The sequence below is a fragment of the Macrotis lagotis genome, chromosome X (genome assembly GCF_037893015.1).
Source record: "Macrotis lagotis isolate mMagLag1 chromosome X, bilby.v1.9.chrom.fasta, whole genome shotgun sequence".
In the NCBI taxonomy this organism is placed as follows: Eukaryota; Metazoa; Chordata; class Mammalia; order Peramelemorphia; family Peramelidae; genus Macrotis; species Macrotis lagotis.
Genome location: NC_133666.1, coordinates 209,885,074 through 209,894,553, shown reverse-complemented (window position 1 = coordinate 209,894,553; position 9,480 = coordinate 209,885,074). Strand labels below are relative to the sequence as shown.

Genomic DNA, 9,480 nt, shown 5'->3' with positions numbered 1-9,480 from the left:
AAACTGCAATTCCTTATGAAAATTGGATGTCAGATTCAACATGTAGACCAGTAGTTTTATACTATTTATATTATATTCAATTCATATTACCATATTTATTTACCTTACAGTTAGAAATGTTCATTTCCTCTCATATACTTCTATTGAACTTTGTGCTTCTATCTTTTATCAAATTTTATCCTGTATTAACAGGATTTTTGGTTTCCATTCCTTTGTTCCCTACTAAATTTAAAGGTCCTTGAGGAAAGATATTCTGTGTTATTAGTTTTTGTGTCTCTCCCCTCTAGAGCATTAGCATAGGCTGACCACATAATGAGCAGCAAATATTTGTTGAATAAAGAATGAAATGAATTTTAGAATTAGTTAAGTTTACTGAAAACAAAACTATATTTGCTTCAGAATTATTATGAGGTTAGGTCTAATCACTTTATTTATTTTTTAAAAAAGCAGTTATTGAAAATGACAAGAAAATGTCCAAAGAATCACCATTATAGTTCTTACTTTTTTCTCCAAGTGGGGGTATAGCAATGGATCACTCATCACATAAGGTTTGTTAGATCAGTTATATTTAAACTTTTTTTTTAAATCACACATCCTATGAGAACATTTAGGTAGTACTGACTCCCAGTTACTGCCAAATGTGCAGAAATTCCCCCTGGGCCAACCTGGGCTGCAGTTGTGCCCTGGCAGGGCCAAGGTAAAATGTTGCCATGAATTGCCCAGCTAACTTTCAGATCTCTAGGTCTACTCTTGATAAGCTTCAGTGGTTAATGCATGGCAGCCAGACCTTCAACTAGGAAGACTTGGAGACACACATCATTGCCTACACTAAGCATCCAGAACAAAATATTCACCCTTAAGCATATTAACAGACCTAAATTGTAAATCATATCTAGGACAGGGGCTACCAAAAGGCTCTGCACAAATCTGAACTATTCACCGAAAAGAGCCCAGGTGAGAATGGAGTTGTCACAAAGAACTATTTGACAGATACTGGTGATAATAATACATCATCTTCAAGAGAGTGGATTAGGAATAGAAGAGAAAATATGGAGATTGACAAGACAATATGTACTAAAAGGACAAAGGAGTCTGCTTGGATGAAGAATCCCCACTGAAAACCCAAGTGCTTCAAAAAAGGAACAGAAAAAAATAACTTTGTATAATTGAGTTAAAAAACTTGAAGAATAAACTTAAGAAAAAAAGAAAATTGTGATGAAATTCCAATGTGTATAGGTATTATTTATAAATTATATCTATCTACTATATTAATGAATAAAAGATAACATAAAAATAGATATTCAAAAGGATAGAATGACTCATTCAGAAGTATAGATGAATTGTGATCTTCATAGCAAATCTCTTTACATTATATTTCCCACTGAATTCACTCCTCTTTTAAAATTTTTCTATTGGGGCAGCTAGGTGGTGTAGTGGATAAAGCACCGGCCTTGGAGTCAGAAGTACCTGGGTTCAAATCTCAGATACTTAATAATTACCTAGCTGTGTGACCTTGGGCAAGCCACTTAACCCCTATTTGCCTTGCAAAAACCTTAAAAAAAATTTCTATCATTCCAGTCAGTTAGTTTCATAACCTCAGTATCACCCTCAAGTCCTCCTTTTCACTCACCTCACATAACCATGAAATTGTCAAATCTTGTCATTTTTATTTCTACTCTAACACCTGCCATCCTAAAGTCCTTATCACTTATTGTAATAACATCATATCTGTTCTCACAACCCCAGTTTTCTTCCTCTAATCTTCTAATTAGCTTCCACAAAGCCTGACTTACCTAAATTTATATTCCTAAAGAATTTTGACCATTATCAGTTCCTTTCTTTTTAAACTCTGGTTGTTTCTTACTCACCAGAAGATCAAATAAAAGCTCCTGTGTTTGGTGCTGAGGTAACCAAAATAATTGGTGGTTATTCTAAATGACTATCAGACTTTAAGTACCCTAGAGTAGCCATTACCTATAAAAAGCAATTGATCACCTTTTACTGTACATTAATTTCTATTGAATGGATAACACAGGATCATAGAATCCTCCTTAATCCAGATTTTCCCAATATGGGTTGAGTAATACTAAATTGTTCCTCTAATAAGATAAGTAGAAAAGAGGAGGCTTATATTGATAACATTAAAAAAAATCAGCCTTGATTGTATCCCTCTGGTTTATTTGTATTAGAAGAATTAAGTTTTGTTCTTTCAAGGAAGGTCCTGTTTTTTTTTTTATTCTCACAGTGAATTTTCATCACTGGTATGTAACTCAGAATGACAGCCAATTCAGTCTCTTCTGAGACCAGACATAAAATGAAAATTTCACTCTCAATCCCTTCTCAGTCAACAGTTAAAATTCATTCTCCTTATATATCACAGTTAAATCCCTTTGCTTCCTTAGGAACTCTTCAAAGTCCAGTTATTGTTAAACTGTCATTGTTCAAGCATCTATAGCCTCATAAAAATATAGCTAAAGCATCTCTAGTCTGTTAAGGATAAGCTATTGAAGCTAGTATTGAATTTCTTCTTATAGTGACATTTATTTTAGTCTTCAAAAATCACTTTGGGCACATTCAAAACTCACATTTGATAAAAAATTAAATATCCAAAGAATTCTTTGATAGGTATTGCTGTCAAACTTATCAACATGCAGACATTTTAAGGACTGGTTTTTGTCATATAGTCTCAAAGCACAGACTCATAGTTCTAAATCATGACAGCACAAAACAAAGTTTTCTCAAGGCTTACATAGTTTCCAATTATATTAGAGAAAAAAGAAGATAAAATTGGGATTGACATTTCAAAGATATGCTTGTAAAAATATAAGCTGAAGTAGGCTATTAGAGTAGAAGGAGGCTGGAGGGGAAAAAACATATTAGATCAAGGTGGAAAATGGTTATCTGAAAACTGAGCCAGAAATTCTTTTTCTCTAATCAGTTAATTAAAAATAATTGGATTAAAAATCTTTGAAAGTGTCTGCCAAAATATACACTGTAAGGAAAGCTTCAGTTAGTCCTATGTTTTTTTACAAGTTAAATGGCTGTAGAGAAACCAAATAGAAAGGAAATTTAAAACTCTTACATTGGAATGAATTGTGGGAAGATGGAGCATAAGGCAGAAAAATACCTGGCTTTACCAATTCTTCCCCATTCCAATAATGCTTCAAAGTAAATTTTGGAGCAATAGGAATAATTGTTTTTTTTTTTTTTTGCAAGGCAAATGGGGTTAAGTGGCTTGCTCAAGGCCACACAGCTAGGTAATTATTAAGTGTCTGAGACCGGATTTGAACCCAGGTACTCCTGACTCCAGGGATGGTGCTTTATCCACTATGCCACCTAGCTGCCCCTGCAACAGGAATAATTAAAAGTCATGGTAATGCAGTCATCCAATCAGAGACATTAAGAAGGATTTTGGGAAGGATCTGACTTCCCTGAGTGATGTTCTGGAAGTGCAGATTTACCTCCAGGCAGTTTTACCAATTCAATAGAAAGCAAGCCCTGGGTTAGCTGGATCTGGGAAGTTTTCACCCTATAGATGAAGGCCTTCAGTGGCTGATTAGTGGAAGCTTGTGGCAGCTCTCGGCTGGGGCCAGACATGGGGCCCCCAACACTGATCAGATAGGAGACTGTGGCTGAAGGTGAGGAGGAGGGGACATACATGGTGGGAGGATCCTGCTGGTTACTGTCACTCACAGAAAAGTCAAATTCCTACTTTTAGGGCAGAGGGATGAGCTGACACTTGCAAGTCATCTGAAGGATTGTAGGGAACAAAAGCAGCTTCTGTGGTGGTGGTGGTGCTGGGCACCCTGGACAAGGCTCAGGGGCAGAGAGCATCTCAGGTCACTTAGAGATCAAAATGTGAACCAGAAAAGTGGTGACCTCAACTGAACTTAGATTACAAAACTTTGAAAAAACCAAGCAGTTCAAATCCCCAAAACAACTGCATGAGAAACATGAAATCTGAGACATTATCCTGCTTCCCCTACCCCACCCCACCCTGAGAGCTGAGTCTGACTCTCACAACCATGAAAAAAAGGCCATTTAAAAATGAGTAAAAAAAAGAGAGAAAGAACCTGACTAGAAATAGTTACTGTGGTGATAGAAAACAGGATTCCAATTCAGAACACAAAACAACTTATAAAAATTCAAAGAAAATGTAAAATAGTCACAAACCCCAAGAGTTCTTAAAAGAGCTTTAAATGTTTAGATGTTGGGGGGGGGTTAGGAAAAGAAATAAGAGTAATGCAAAAAAGTAAGAAAATTATGAAAATTAAGTCAACCGATTGGAAAAAAGAGATGCAAACACTTAACAGAAATAAAAAATTCCTTAAAAAATGAGAACTGGGCAAGGGGAAATCTAATGACTTCATAAGACATCAAGCAATAATAAACCAAAGTCTTGAAAAACATGGAATTCATAAATCTGCAAATGGATGAATGTTGAAAAATTACAATTGTATGTAATTGGAAAAATAAAATAAAATTTCAATTAAAAAATAATAAACCAAATTCAAAAAAATGAAAAAAATAGAAGAGAAAGTTAAACATCTCATTAGAAAAACAAGTGATGGGGCAGCTAGATGGTGCAATGGATAGAAAGCATACCAGCCTTGGAGTCAGGAGGAACTGAGTTCAAATATGGACTCAGATACATGATAACTTACTAGCTATGTGAACTTGAGCAAGTCACTTAATGCCATTGCCTTGAAAAAGCAAAGAACAAAAAAGGAAAGATAATTTAAAAATTATTGGACTACCTGAAAGTTAAATTTTTTTTTAAAAAAGAGTTTAGACACTACAAAAATTATCAAGGAAAATTGCTCTGAAGTTGTAGAACTAGAGAGTAAAATGAAAATTGAAAAATATCCACCAATCATCATTACCTGAAAGAGATCTCAAAATGAAAACTCACAAGAATATTGTAGCTAGGTTTCAAAGTTCCTAGTTCTAAGAGAAAATTTTATAAGCATCTACAAGGAAACAATTTAAATATTATGGAGCTACAGTCAAAAATAACACAAGATTTACCAACTCCTAAATTGAAAGACTGAGGACCATGAAATATAATATTCTGAAGAGTAAAAGGGCTGAGTTTGCAACCAAGAATAACTTATTCAGCAAAACTGAGAATAATCTGCAAAGGAAAAAATGGATATTTAGGACTTACAGATAATTTTTGAACAAAAATTCAGAACTGAAAAGAAAATTTGACTTACAAGAATCAGTAAAAACATAAGAAATAAATATGAAAGGTTAATTATAAGGGATTTAATAAGGTTAAACTGCTTATTTATATGGGAAAATGACATTTGTAACTCTTAAGAATATTATCATTACTGGGACAGCTAGGTGGTACAGTAGGTAGAGCACCGGACCTGGAGTTAGGAGAACCTGAGTTCAAATCTAACCTCAGACACTTAATAATTACCTGGCTATGTGACCTTGGGCAAGTCACTTAACCCCATTGACTGCAAAAAAAGAATATTATCATTACTAAAGAGTATAGATAGATAGATAGATAGATAGATAGATAGATAGATAGATAGAAGACTTAGGATTGACTCTATTATGATGGAATGATGCTAAAAATAAAACTGGGAAGAGAAAGATAAAATGGAATAAATCATCTCATATGAAAGAGGTATGAATGGGAGAACTGTGATCATGGAGGGAAGGAAAAAAGAGGGGTGGGATAGTGTGAGAAACTTATTCTCATTGATACCAGATTAAAGAGTGAATAACATATATATTTAATAGGACATAAAAGATTTCTTAATTTACAGAAAAATAGGAGGACAAGAGGACAGGATAAAGGATGGATTTTTAGAAGAATGTGCATACTAGGAAGACAGAAATCAGAAGTAAATTAGAATTCTGAGAAGGAAAAGGATAAAGACAGAAACAGACACTAAGAGTCAGAGAGAGACATATATATAATAGTGGGAGATTTCATTAAATAAGCTATATATATATATATGTATATATATATATACATATATATATGTATATATATATATACATATATATATAGAGAGAGAGAGAGAGAGAGACATAGAAACAGAGAAATAGAGACAGACACCAAGACAGAAACAAAGACAGGCAGAAATGGAGACAGAGAGAAAGAAGGATAAACAGTGGAAAAAATAAGATGGAGGGAAATATACAACAAGTAATCATTACTTTGTGAATATGTTGAACTCACCCATAAAATGAAAATGGATTAAAAAACAGAACCTATCAATATGTTATTTACAAGAAATACATTTAAAAATGAGAGACACATATAGTGTAAAAATAAAAGTCTATAGTAGTAGTGCTTCAACTGATGTAAAAAAAACAGGAGTAGCAATCAAAATTTCAGACAAATTTAAGGCTAAATAAACTTAGTTAAAAGAGATATAAGTAGGAAGGTATCATGGATGTATGAATGAAGCAATATCACTACTAAATCTTTATGACTAAATGCTATAGTATGCAAATTTTTAAAGGAAAAGGTCAGTGAATTATAGATGGAAATAGAAAGAAAAACTAGAATAGTGGGAGATTTCATTAGATAAGCTAGATAAATCTAAACAAATAATAAAGAAGAAAGAAGTCAAGAAGATGAATAAAATCTTAGGTAAACTAGACATGAAAGACATTTGGAGAGAACTGGGAATAGAAAGGAATGTACTTTTTTCCCTCAGTGGTATTGACACCCTCAAAAAACTTTATATTTGGAGAAAAGCAGAAAATATTAAATGCATTTTTTCAGATCATAATTCAGTAAAAATTACATTTAAAAAGGACCATGGAAACCCAGATTAAAATAAATTGAAAACTAAATAACCTAATCTTGAAGAGTGAGCTGGTTATAGAATAAGTAAAAAAAATAAATAAATAATGTTATTAAAAAATAGTGATAATAATGAAACAACATATCAAAACTTATGGAATAGGAAATGTAGTCAAGACAGTGGAGTAAAGGCAGAAACTCTCCCAGGCTCTCCCTCAAACTGCTCCAAATACCTAGAGTGGCAGAACCCACAAAATACTGACTGAAGCAATTATACAGCCCAAGGCAACTTGGAAGATCCAGGGGAAGGGTCTGCTACACCAAGGTAAGAGAGGAATACAGAGTAGCAGGGCTGTGCAGGGTGAACTGGCCCCAGCAATCCAAGAACAGACTTTGGATGACTGGGTCAGTAGCTGGGAGGAGTGGGGAGAGGAGGGAAGGGTGGGGGGAGCAGTTTTCAGACCTCTCAGTTCAGGCATTGACTAGGACAATTTGGAAGGTCAACAGGAAAAATCTGCCCCAGTGGGGTAAGAGTGGAGCACAGTCTAGCACAGGCTTCAGCAGCTTAGACTGGACCCCAGTAGACCAGGAGCAGGCTTTGGGAGACCCTGAATCAATAGGAGAAAATGATTCTGGAGCTCTCAGTCCATGGACCTTAAAGGAATTGAAAGGAGATTACTGGGGTCTCTTTCCTCATGGAGGCAAGTTGCCCATAGTCAGATCTGGGTCTTGGGTCTTGTGTCCCATTCCCTGGAAAAGGAGCATAAGCATTACAGTTTATGGCAGTAGGGGAGCAAGGACCCTCCTTACAATTCCAGGGCAGAAAGGAGTGCTTATGGACACCCACAGACCAGAGCAGAGGCCAGAAGAGTGGTAGAAACCTCTCCTTAGAGCATAAGACCTTGGGACAATTGAAAACTTGTAAATCTCTAGGAGTATCTCTGAAAACAGCTGCAAAATAATAACAATGCGTCCTCCATTCTGGAAGCAGAACCTCACCTTAACAAAGAGTCAAAGTCAAGTTATAGGCTGGGGAAATGAGCAAACAACAGGAAGAAAAATCTGATCTTAGCAGTTACTATGGTCACAGGGAAGATCAAAATACAGACTTAGAAGAAGATAACAAAGTCCAAAGCCTCCAAGTAAAATAAGAATTGTTTTCAGGTCATGGAAGAGCTCAAAAAGGATTTAGAAAGTCAAGTAAAGGAGGTAGAGGAAAAATTGGAAAGAAAAATGAGAGAGATGAGGGGGAAATCATGAAAACTGAGTCAGTTTAGTAAAGGAGAGACAAAAAAGTACTGAAGAAAATAACATCTCAAAAACCAGACTGGACCAAATGGAAAAAGAGGTCCAAAAAGTCAATGAGAAGAAGAATACCTTATTTTTTTTTTTCACTTTATAAAGTCTTTATTTGGCCAGAGGAAAATATGGGATGGTGTGCCAACATTCACCCATTGTACTGTTTGGCTGCAACCTCTTGTCTCTCTCTTCAGCAATGGTGAAGCGGATGCCCTTGCCTTGGGGCAGAGAGATCCAAGGCTTGTTATCTTTGTGAATAACAAAAATATTGGAAAGCCTAGTGGCAAAGCTGTTGCCATTGACATCCTTCACGTGGACCACATCAAAGGAGCCTGGATGCTTCTCCCTGTTGGTGATCACCCCAATTAGACCCAAGTTAGCTCCACCAGTCACCATACACAGATTTCCAGTATCAAACTTGATGAAATCCGTGATCTCACCAGTTTCTAGATCCATCTGTATGGTATCGTTTACTTTGATGAGTGGATCTAGATAGTGGATGATGCAAGCATCATGGGTCACCAGATGGGGAATGACCTTGGTGCCCACAAAGGTCTTTCTTACTTTGCATAGTTTATATTTTGCCTCTTCAGCTGTGACAATGAACAGCAAAGTGGCCCTTGGTATCATAAACTAACCAGAAATGCTTGCCAGTCTTCTCAATGCTGATGATATCCATGAAACCAACAGAGTAGGTTGTGTCTGTGCGGACCTTGCTGTCAATCTTAATTAACTGCTGCATACAGATCTTCTTAACCTCATCTTCTATCTGGGCATATTTGAATCAGTTGTGGAGGAAGATGATGAGTGGGAGGCTTTCTCTCAGTTTGTGGGGACCTGTGAATGGTCCAGGAGCAAACACGCCCATCAACTTGTCCAGCATCTAGTGCTTGGAGGCAGCGACATACTTCAGGTACTTCTTAGGGCCATGAGCCATGACTGCGACCAACCAGGAAAGGGGAAACTTCTACCCCAAGCAGAAGTAGCCAAATGGAAAAGGAGATACAAAAAGCCACTGAAGGAAATAGTTTGTTAAAAATATAGAATGGGAACTAAAGGAAGCTGACTTTGTGAGAAAGCTAGACAAAATATAACAAAAACAAAAAAAAATGAAAAACTAGAAGAAAATGTGAAATATCTCATTGGAAAAACAACTGATCTCAAAGATAAATCCAGGAAAGATAATTTAAAATTTATTATACTACCTGAAAGCCACGATCTTTCAAAAAATTGTCAAGGAAAACTGTCCTGATATTCTAGAAGCAGATAGTAAAATAGAAATTGAATGAAGTCACCTATCACCTCCTGAAAGTGATTTTAAAATGAAAACTACCAGGAATAGTCAAATTTCAGACCTCCAACGTCAAGGTGAAACTATTGCAAGCAGCCAGAAAGAAACAATTCAA

The 9,480-nt window shown here is 35.8% G+C and overlaps 1 pseudogene; it reads right to left on the bottom strand.

Annotated features, from left to right (window-relative positions):
* Positions 1–8,182: 8,182 nt before the first annotated feature.
* Positions 8,183–9,011, bottom strand: LOC141498957 (small ribosomal subunit protein eS4, X isoform-like; annotated as a pseudogene).
* Positions 9,012–9,480: the final 469 nt, after the last annotated feature.